Source organism: Lactuca virosa, chromosome 4 (assembly GCF_052849685.1).
Source record: "Lactuca virosa cultivar CGN04683 chromosome 4, Lactuca_virosa_CGN04683_v6, whole genome shotgun sequence".
Taxonomy (NCBI): Eukaryota; Viridiplantae; Streptophyta; class Magnoliopsida; order Asterales; family Asteraceae; genus Lactuca; species Lactuca virosa.
The window spans coordinates 81,425,151-81,437,541 of record NC_136429.1 but is presented as its reverse complement, the minus strand read 5'-3'; positions in this window follow the sequence as shown (position 1 = coordinate 81,437,541).

Below are 12,391 nucleotides of genomic sequence, written 5' to 3'. Positions count from 1 at the left end.
ACAAATCATAGTCATATCATAGAAAATAAATAAACATCATGCATAATGAGCCATCAGCCTGACTGGACCGCCTCGCAGGGCCATCAACCTATCTGGACCGCTCTCCGAGCCATCGACAAGTCTGGATCGCCTCGCGGGCCTTCAGCCTATCCGGACCGCTCGTCGGGCCTCCGGCCTGACTAGTGCGCCCTTACCGGGTCTGCAGTCTATCCGGGCCGCCCTGGGTATGTTGGCCTAGAGCACAAAGCAGAGACCGCCTCAACCCATCCCCAATCACACAATTAACACATAAATATCAAATGCTAGCATATACAACAGTCAGGCCGATCTAACAGATCACTAATCATAGCATCATCATATATACCAGGATACTTAACATAGCATCATCCTATATACCATGATACCGACCTAACATGTCACTAAGCATATCAACATGCAATAAACCCGGATACAAATCCGAAAAGGGGCGACATTGGTGCCTTCGACCTTGTTAGTATAGTGATGACAACTCACCTCACAATATCGAACTGTACTGAACTGAAATGGTCAAACTCCCGAAAAATGGCTCCAAACACAAACACCTACAACAACCAATGATCCACTTCCATAAATACCCACATTACCAAAATGCCCTCAGAAGTCAAACTGGTCAACCATTGGTCAAAGTCAAAGTCAACGGTCAAGGTCAACAGTCCATGTTAACCCAACTCGTCGAGTGCAGCTTACTGACTTGTCGAGTTCCTTCAAAACTCAAAGAATCGTGAAAATCCCAGTTGACTCGCTGAGTTTCCAGACAACTCGTCGAGTCCATGCAATGTCCAAAATGTCGGGAAAAACTTAACCAACTCCTCGAGTCACCTTGCTAACTCGCCGAGTTCATGCAGAATCCAGAAAGCGGGAAACCCTCATCCAACTCGTCGAGTTGACTATGCAACTCGTCGAGTCCCTTCAGCCTTTTCTTATTCAGACGTTTCTAAGCTAAACCAAGGCTCCAAACTGTAGATCTAGCTTCCTAGAGTATAGTTTCCACGTAAAGTTGCAAACTTTACGTGCATGCAAAGCCTAAAATGCCAAAACCAAGCTAAGGAAGAGGTTTTAGGGTAAGGAGAAGGCCAAAGCTTGACAAATTCGATAACTTTATGATTAAGAGGGCTTAGAGGAGTCCAGATCTGAACTCCCCACTCCAAAATGTGCTTATTACCGGAAAAGCCCCAAGATTAAGCTAGAAATGGCCTAAAACTTATAGAATGAAGAGATCTATTAAGAGAATGGACAAGGAAATGACTTTTTACCTTCAAGTGGAAGCCAAGACAAAGTAGTTGCTGGATCTACAAGCTCCTTCACGTTCCAAACTCTTGAACCCTCTAGCTTCCCTCCTCAAGAGCACAACAATTACCTTCCAAGACTTTACACACACAAAAATGAGAGGTAACACACGAGAAGGGTTTCTGAGGCTAATGGGGACGATAAAAAAGGCAGAGGGTGGCTAATGAGCCTTTAAATAGTGTGCAAAACCCTAAAAATTAGGGTTTTCATGCACAACCTCTACTCGTCGAGTTAGGGTCCTCCAACTCGTTGAGTAGGTTCCATAAACCACGTGGCCGTATCCATCTCTACACGACGAGTTGGGGCAGCCAACTCGTCGAGTAGGTCTCTAATAATGAATATAAAACTTTAAAATTTATACCTGGGAGTCGGGGTGTTACAATTCTCCCCACTTGGACTAGACTTCGTCCTCGAAGTCTGCTGCAGCAAACAAGTCCAGGTAATGCTCCCGCATCTCAGCCTCCAGCTCCCAAGTCCACTCAGATCCCTGTCGGTGCTCCCATTGTACCTTTACCAAAGGTACTTCCTTATTCCGTAGAACCTTCACTTTCCTCTCCAGAACTGCTAAAGGTCTCTCCACATAATTCAGGCACTCATCGACCTGAATATCGTCTAATGACACTACCGTATCTTCATCAAGTATGCACTTCCGTAACTGGGAGACGTGAAAAGTGTTGTGAATCTGACTGAGCTCCTCCGGGAGATCCAGTCTATATGCCACTTTGCCAACCCTGGCAATAACCCGAAAAGGACCGATGTATTGGGGACCTAACTTTCCCCTCTTCCTGAAGCGGATCACACCCTTCCAGGGTAAGACCTTCAACAATACCATGTTGCCTACCTAAAACTCCAACTCGGATCGGCGTCGGTCGGCATAACTCTTCTGCCGACTCTGAACAGTCTGCAACCGCTGCCTAATCTGCTGAATCTTATCGGTAGTCTGCAGAAATACCTTGGTCCGACCCATCACCCTGTAACAACCTCGCCCCAATAGACCGGGGTACGATATCTCCGCCCATACAACAGCTCAAAAGGTGGAGCACCAATACTGGAATGATATTTGTTGTTGTAGGAGAACTCTACAAGGGGTAGGTGGGATTCCCAGCTCCCACCAAAGTCAATGATGCAGTCCCTCAACATGTCCTCGAGGTTCTGTATGGTCCACTCACTCTGGCTGTCGGTCTGCGGATGATAAGTTGTATTAAAATGTAGCCGCGTGCCCAGCTCCTCGTGGAACTTCTGCTAGAAACGGGAGGTGAACCTAACATCACGGTCGGAAACAATTGAGACCGGAACTCCATTGCCAGCGACGATCTCGCATACATACACGTCGTGTAACGCTCGCAGATCCGGGCTAGTCAATTTAGAGACAATAAGCGTGAAAAAATGAGTTTTTGATGGAAGATTATTTAGAAAGACTAATCTTAACCAAGTTGTAGTATATGTTACTAGGGTTCCGTACATATAAAGAATGCCGAAATCCGAGTTATAGCGAAGAAGTTATGGCCCGTCGAAGTTTTATGGCAAAACCGACACGGCACCGGGAATCATAAAAAGTGAATTTACGATGGAGGACTATTTAGCCTTAGCAATCTAAACAAAATTTGTAGTATACATTAAACCGAGAGCGTGCATAAAAAGAACGCCCAAATCTGACTTCGTATGAGGAAGTTATGATTTTTCTAAGATTTGGCTTAGCAGTGCACAGCCCGAAACTCGAAATTTAGATCGAGCGGTTTTTAGCCTACGCGACCTAAATGAGAATTGAATATCTCATTAATAGGAACTCAACGGTAAAAAGACAGACGAAAACGGAGTTCGTATGTAGAAGTTATGAATTTTACGTGGACATTTAACAATATAATCTCTTCGTACTGTTAAATTTAAGATCGGTCGAGAATTAGCCAACGGAGTCTAAATGAAAGTTGTAGATCATGTTTCCGTCTACGCGTGGATATAAAGAACGTAAAAAACAGAGCTTGTATGCGAATGTTACGGATTTTAGAAGATAATTAGTTTTTGGGGTAATCTGCGAGTGACACGTGGCGCAATCTGGGCCACACCTTCTTCCCCATGGCTTGGAACAAGATGGGGACATGTGGCAACGAATGCGCTGCGTTCGTTTTGGGAACGCTCTGCGTTCGCACCGAACTCAGCCTATAAATAGAGGCGCAAATCTCCCATTTTCTTCACAACTCTCCACTTCTTTCCTCCCAAATACCCCCAAGCCTTCAAGGTTTTTCCCTAGCACCTCCAAGGTGTTAGAAGTAAGTCCCGGAGCACCGGGAAGCTCCGAGAAGAAGAGCTTTTGGCTCAGAACCGCTGCTCCAAGTGAAGCCCGGTTTTCTATAAAACCCGTTGTAAGTGAGCTACGCCTATGCTATTTTTAATATAGCTTTTAATTAAATATAGTAACGTTATTAGGACCTTATAATAATTATTTGGGCTATTATTATGAGTTATATACGTGTATTTATAATATCTTTTTAACCACTCGTGGTACGGGGAATCTGGTTTAAAGAGCCGCATAGGTTTGTTGGATTTCAGAAGTGCTATATGCCAAAATGGTCCTGCCCTTCGGTGTTTTATGTCTGGCCCCTGTCTGTACATAGTGGCTGGAAAATATTGTTTAAACGCTTATACAATAGTAATAATAGCTACACTATTAATTAGTCGCGGTTAACGTTGGACTAAACCCTAGTGGTATTGATACTAGGTTTTGTCAAAGGGAAAATTGTTTTGAGATAATGAAACGCTGTCTGAGTTCGGAATCACCACCTTAACAAGTGAGTGCATAGTTACTTTCATCTTACACATAGATATGAAGTATTTTATATAAACTACATGCTACGTGTGCATATTATCTGTATACTTGCTATCTATGCTGGATGAACGATTTTATACATGTTTTAAATGATTTAAACTGTATATGTATTTTATATCTACAAAATGTGTTGGGTAAAACATGGGCAGATGTAATAGTTTATGTGTGACAAAATAAAATAATGAGAGGCCTCGTTATAGATGTTATTGATGATCCAGTCATCTAGCGGAGTATAGGTGACGACCACGGACTATTCTAGATAGTCCAGTGGAACGCTAGCAGGCTCGCAACCTGTAGGTGTTTATTTGAACTGTGTGCTCACCAGTAGTAATCTATCCCCCATATAGTTGCCTTATTTGACATGAATTGATGAGGAACCCCCGAAGCATGTGTTGTCACCCCGATGAAAGTCCTTAGACTAGGTCCCTTGTGTTAGATGTTTTAGGGACGTAAAGTGAGGATAACGGGAAGGGGTAATTGGGTTTGATTGGTTTGATAAAGTTAATAAACTTATTTATTGTGGGTTGAAAACCCTATGTGCTCACCAGGCTCCCAAGCCTGACCCACTCAATTTATTTGAATCACAGGTGTCGATATGAAGTTACATTACACTGAGAGATTAAGGAGATATAAATCACTAGTGATTATGAATGTAAGTTCTGTTTATGCTTATGTTTCTGTATTGACGATGACATCCCAAATGTTTTAAAATGGATAAAAATACATTTCTTCGAAAATGCTTTGATAACGTATTTATCATGTTTTCTGGGAACAAATTCCGCAACTCTTTTATTTAAATTATTACTTTGATTTTTAAACAAAGCATAAACAAAATCGGTCTTTTCTGGCCGTGAAAATGGGGATGTCACACGTCGGCCAGCTTCTCGGCCAATGAGCTCTCCAGAATGGGCAGGAAATGGGCACTCTTGGTCAATCGATCCACGATGACCCATATAGCATCAAATCCCTTCACTGTCCTCGATAGCTTGGTAATGAAGTCCATCGTGATCTGTTCCCATTTCCACATGGGAATCTATAGAGGCTGCAGCTTGCCCTGCGACCTCTGATGCTCGGCCTTGACCATCCTGCAGGTCAAGCACCTCTCGACATACCAAGCGATTTCTCGCTTCATGCACGGCCACCGGTAGCTCAAACTCAGATTCATGTATATCTTTGTAGCCCCTGGGTGAATAGAGAAGTGAGACTTATGAGCCTCCACTAGAACCATCTGTCTGACCCCACCAGACATCGGAACCCATACCCGACTGCAACAGGTCAATAATCCACGGATATCCTGCACAAATCAGGTGTTCTTGCCCCTGATCCTCTCGAGCTTCCAGTTCTCCTGTCGCATACCCTCAGCCTGGACCTCTCTAATCAATCCCACAAGTGGAGAATCCACTGATATCCTCATACATGTTGCGGCTCAAGGCGCCCGCAACCACATTCGCTTTACCCGGGTGGTAAAGGATCTCACAGTCATAGTCCTTGACTACATCCAGCCACTTGTGTTGTCTCATGTTCAGGTTCGGCTGATCCATGATGTGTCTCAAACTCTTGTGGTCCGTGTATATGGTACAGCGGACCCCATGGAGATAATGTCTCCAAATCTTGAGAGCGAATACCACTGCTCCCAACTCCAGATCATGAGTGGGGTAGCTCATCTCGTGCGGCTTCAGCTGCCGCGATGGATAGGCTATCACCCGTCCTCTCTGCATAAGGACTGCTCCCAATCCGGTGATCGATGCATCACAGAATACCATAAAATCCTCCACTCCCTCAGGGAGTGTCAGCACCGGCGCCTCGCACAGTCGCTGTCGCAGAGTCTCGAATGCCCTCTGCTGCTCAGGGCCCCACCAGAACTCCACCCCCTTCCTCGTCAGATGAGTGAGGGTACCACAATCTTGGAGAAATCATGTATGAATCTTCGGTAGTACCCTGCCAATCCTAAAAAGCTCCTTATATCCGAGGGAGATTTCGGAACCTCCTACTGCATAACTGCCTCGATCTTGGCCGGATCGACCAAAATCCCCTCCTGGTTAACGAGATCTCCAAGGAATTGAACCTCTCGTAACCAAAACTCGCACTTCGAGAACTTGGCATAAAGCCATTCTCGTCTCAAGACTCCCAATAGCTCTCGAAGATGCTCCTTGTGTTGCTCTCTGGTCACACCAAGATGTCATCTATAAACACGATGACTGAGCGATCGAGCATCGGTCTGCATACTCGATTCATCAGGTCCATAAATATAGCTAGCGCGTTGGTGAGCCCAAACGGCATCACCAGAAACTCGTAATGTCCATAACGAGTCCAGAACACGGTCTTCTCCACGTCCTCCTCCCTAACCCTGACCTGGTGGTAGCCGAACCTCAGGTCTATCTTGCTGAACCAAGATGCTCCCTGCAACTGATCGAAAAGATCATCTATCCTCGGGAGTGGATAACGGTTCTTCACTGTCAACTTGTTCAACTCCCGGTAATCAATGCATATCCGGTGTGAACCATCCTTCTTCCTGACGAAGAGAATCGACACTCCCCACGGAGAACTGCTCGGACGAATGAACTGCTTGCCCAGCAGTTCCTGCAGCTATGATGATAGCTCCTGCATCTCTGGTGGTGCCAATCGCTACGGCGCCTTGGCGATACGGGCCGCACCTGGCACTAGGTCGATCCTGAACTCGACCTGCCTCTCCGTAGGCACTCCAGGTAACTCCTCTGGGAACACATCAACGAACTCTCTAACAACCGGAACATCCGAAACCGAAACCTGATCCCTGACCCGCATATCTACCACATACGCCAAGTACGCCGCACACTCGTGCTGAATATACTGTCGAGCCTTGGCAGCTGAGCAAAACCGTGAACCCAATCTGGTGCCCTCGCCGTAGATAATCAGTTCTCCCCCACTTGGGTTTCGAACTACCACCCGCTGACCCTCGCAGTCGATCATGGCACCGAAGCGACTCAACCAGTCCATACCCACTATCACACATACATCCCCCATGGCAATCAGAATCAAGTCTATCAGGAACGATACCCCGAAGATCTCCAACACGCAACCCCGGTAGACTGAAGAAGCAGAAACCCTATGTTTGTCGGCGATAGATACTCGCAACGGACACTCTAGCTCTCCTACTGACAAATCGAACTCCCTACTGAATGACTGAGAGACAAATAACTGACTCGCCCCCGAGTCAAATAAAACCAAAGCAGGTAAGGAGTTCACTAAGAACATACCTAATCATAGGTACAAACATATAAGCAAAAAACAAATACAATTTATAAGATAAATGATAGAAACATACCAGCAACCACATCCGGTGTTGTCCTGGCCTCCTCGGTCGTAAGCTGGAAGCGTGGTTGCAGAAACCGGGATTAATCGGCGATTAATCGTGGATTAATCGTTTGGCGTTCTCCAACCGTCGAAGATTAGGGTATTAATCGGAAATTTAGGATTAATCAGGTTTGGCAGGATTAATCGGTCTTGGCGGGATTAATCGGTCAAAAAGAGTAAACGAAAGTCAAAAAAGTCAAAAAATATCAAAAAAATTAAAAAAAAATTTTAAAAAAATTCAAAGAATCAACTTTTTTTACTCCAAAATTTTCAAATTTTCAAATTTTCAAAATTTCAAATATTATACTAAAATTTTCATATTTTCAAATTTTCAAATTACAAATTTTTCTTATTTTCTAATTTTGAAGTACTTGTTTTTCTTAAGATATATTAATATTTGATTAATTTTAATATTTTATTAATAATCTATGGTCCCCGATTAATCCCCGCCAAGACCAATTAATCCCTTAACACCAGTCGACAGTCGAGCTACCGCCGAGCGAATTTTTTAAAACCTTGGTTGGAAGGAGCGTCCCTGAGCCTTCGGAGGCTCTGCTCTACCCTAACCCCTGTCATTATTCCTCAGTGTAGCCGGCGGTGGAGTCTGCGCCGGTCTGGCAGCGAGCTGTGGACAATTGGTCTTCACGTGACCAACCTGATCGCAGTGATAACAGATCCTCATATCTTGAATCGGGGCTGGCTGGCGGCAATCCCTCGCAAAATGCCCCTCATTACCGCATTTGCGGCACCCACTACCAGATCTACAAACTCCCGAATGGCCCTTCCCGCACTTCCCACAAGTACGGCCGCGCTGGCCCCCAAACCTAGAATCAACGGTCTTGGGCCGCATCGGCGTAGGTTGTGACTGCGTCGGGGCCTGCCTCTGCTCCCGCAACTATATCTCAATCTCCAGCTCATGCCGCCTAGCGGCCTCCTGTAACTCCAGCAGTGTATCACAACGCTGGGTAGCAATAAACTGACGGATGTCGGTCTTGAGCATGCTCAGATAACGTGTCATCTGAGCCTGTTCGGAAGCAAACTCCGGGCAAAACATCACCTTCTCAGTGAACACACGGGTGATCTCCGTCACCGACTCCATAACCTGCCTCAAATCCAAAAACTCATGTGCCAGCCGCTCGCGCTCCACCCGTGGAATGTAGCGAGCGCGGAACATCTCCCTGAACTGATCCCAAGTAACCACAACTCTCTGATCATCAGTATATCACCCAGTCATCAACATCCATCAGTCCTTTGCTCCGGACCTCAGCAGGTTCAGAGCATATATGACCTTCTGGTCAGGAGGACATGAGCATGTGAAGAAGCATCCCTCCATGTCAGACAGCCACCTCATGGCAACAATCGGGTCCTGAATCCCATCAAAATTCGGGGGCTTCGTGTTATCGAAGTCCGGGAACTGAAAATCCCGGCTGGTCCCACCACCAGCGGCTGCTACGGCTGCAGCGGCAGCCGTCTCAGCAAGAGCTGCATAGCGCTCATCAAAGTACTCCACCATAATGGTCTTGATAGACCCAAACATCTCCGGTAATTGTGCCCGAAACAGTATAGCAACCTCATCATGTAGGATCTCCCGAATCCTGGCGTCCAACTCATCCGGTCTCATATGACCAATGGTCTCGGGCTCTACTGGTCCACCCTGATCGCCCTTTCCCGATCCTTACCCGGATCCAGTCATAAATCTTTGCGTAACCACCATGTTGAAAATATATCAGGAAGATATCAGACATCCCATATAATAACAAGGAACCAACTCCGAACAAAGCCCTAGGGGTTGTGACTTGATACGCGTATGGGTCCTGTACTTTCTGTAGTATCAAGCTTTGAAAACAAGTAGCATCAAGTATAATGGAAAAGAACCCTAGTCTCTAATACCACTGGTGGGTTTTGAGCATTCTAACACTCATATGGTGTACATGCAACCCTATATGCTTTGGATCTATGTTTTCTCTAATATACATGCAAATTTTGTTTTTCCAAAGCATCATCCTAACTAGCATACAATGGAGTATCTTTACTACAAAATTCTAGTTAAATGACATACCTTTGTTGTAGTTGGAAACCTTGGACCTTTAAGAACTTAGCACCAATAGTATGAATGCCTCAAATGGAATCACAACACACCTTTGGACAAAGGATGACTTTTGAGATAATATATTTGCACCAAAATCGGCTCCATGCTCTCTAAGAACTCTAGTGTATGTAGTAGTCAATTTTGGATGCTAAGGGCTTCTTATATAGTGTGGCAAGATTACGGTTACACCATGTAAACCCTAATGTGCATGACCTTCCATATTCCTTAGGCTCCATGGGTTTAAACACCCATGGATCATCCATGGGTTTTCACATGGGTTTAGCCCAACCTAAGGAATCATGGATCATTGGCCCACACTGTAAGAATGGATGATTTACCAAATCAACCCCTTATATTTAATTAGTCTCTTTTAATCACTAAATTAATTCCAAATTAATTCTTGATCAATACTAATTAAATAATATGATTTCATGTTAATATATTAGAACTTATAATATATTAACAAATCATAAATAACCTTTTCTTAAAAGTCCATCATATCAAATTGTCCTGGTGATATGCAACCCAAATGGACCATGCTACTATCGGGTCAAGTACATATCAATTATAGTTATGGACTTAGACACTAATCCAACATATAAGACACCAAAAATGTATAGCAAAATAATAGAAGAGTCTTGCATATGCTCCGTCTTCTCAAAAACCTGGGTGAGTGTACCTGTCTACTGGTTCCCTGAGAATACAAGTTATTTTGAAAAGAGAGTATCAACATTTAAGTTGGTGAGTTCATAAGCATTTAGTATTTGATGCTTGTATTTGTTCCATGAAAATGATAGTGTGTTCCCCAGAAAATCCCATATTTTCTCTATTTAAGTGAAAACCAGTCTTAGGCCTTAAGACCAAAATGTTTTGTATGTCATTGTACTCTGAAATAGTATTAGTGTATGTTTTCCCATAAATGTATGTTTTCTTTGGTAGAAAATAGTGTACTGCACGTGTATGAACTCTATAGTGTAATAGTTTTGGAAAGTAATGATAGGTAGTCCTATTACTTATAATAAAACCACTGAAGTAATGTTTGTTTAGTAAACCGAAATGTTTAGTTAATGCTAAAGGTGAATGAGATTATAACCATGCTAAATTGACTAGTATACTACACGACGTTCTTCAGGCGTCGAAAAGTTATGACATTTGTCACCCGTAGACCTGTCGGTCCAACTGTAGCTAACAGTCGAGGTGCGGGATTGTCAGTCCCGTATAGATCTATACAAAAATTCACGTTGTCCCTCCAGGAGACTCTGGTTATATCTTAGCATGAACCTTATTAGGTACCATGAAGTAGTGTCTCACATTCTAGTATTAACTCGTTTACGTATAGTGTATATATGTTTTCTTGTTCTTGTAACTGAATAGTATATTTGTAAAAGTAAAGTAATTGTACTTATGTGTTTGTTCATGTCATGTATCCTCGAACTAGTAAATAGTGTGAATTGATACTTAAACTATACCTATTGTAGTTTACAAGCTGTTATGGTTGTAATGAAAATGATTAACAAAGTTGTTGAAATAAGTTTAATATTCATATATAGATTTGGCATGTATAATTAAGATTTAACCGACAGTCGGACAGATGATCCTACCCTAAGCCCACAACCAAACAAGGAACAGGAGTTAAGGCATTAGCAATAGTCCTAAGTCCGTAAATCCTAATTATACATAAATATACATAAGAATATGATTTTGATAAAAACAGCAATCTAAATAGTTGAAAGTAATTTAAAAAGGGGTTTTGACAATTTTCATAAAAGTAGTTGTTTTCTTTTGATTGTTTTCATTTGTACTTATGTCTTAACACAATTTCATTGTGTTTTGCTTGTATTCACCCCTAAAAGCATTGTAAAACGGTAAAATACAGGGGTATGAATTCACCTTATGTGAGTGTTCGAGTGAAGATACGGTGTAGTAGAGTTAATTCCATGAGTTAAAATCCGTAACAAAACCGAATCCTAATAGCATTTCACGCAATATATATGTATATAATTAGTGACTATAGTGGTAAAGGTGTTAAGAAGTATCCTAAAATGTAAGAATCACTTACAAATAGAAGGATTAGAAGTGAACCGTGAAACTGCTAGGAGTTTTCGGTCAGCTAGGTGTTTTCGGTCAGTTGAAAGGGTGAAGTGTTCTTGGTGAAACCAAGAGGATCAAGGTGTTTTCGGTTGGGTTTTAAGGAGATTGTATGATGATTGCTTGATGGTATGAAGAACACTTGAAGAACTCGGTATGATCCTATGAAGATTCAAGTGATCTTCGGATGATAGTTGAGAGAGAATGGTGAGTTTTCGGTTGTGACTTTGAGAGGGAAAAGAGGTGTTTTCGGCTAGCAAGAGTAAGAATGAAGTGTTGATTTCGGTATACTAGTGTATATGGCCGAAATCATGATGGGACACTTACATTGGGAACGACAAAACACTTAAAATCTCGTGCCCATGGATAGAATTTAGGGGTTCTCGGTCAGGCACTCTATCCGAGAAGTATTTTTCGGCCGAGAACGGGTACCATGCGATGTTTGCGGTCCGAAGGGTTTTCGGCCGAGAATACGTTTGCGGTCCGAAGGGTTTTCGGTGCGAGGGTTTAAGCTTATGCGAGGGTTTTCGGTGGGAAGGCTCCTATGCGAGACTTCTTGGTTTGAGTGTTTTTAAATTCAAAATTTTACAACACTATTAATAAAAGGTTTATGCATAACAAGATTATTAATTTAACTTTAATAAATTAACAAAACATACGAATTTGACTTTTGTTTGACATGTTCGACTAAGAAAAATAACGGGTTGTCACATCATCCCCCCGTTAAAGGG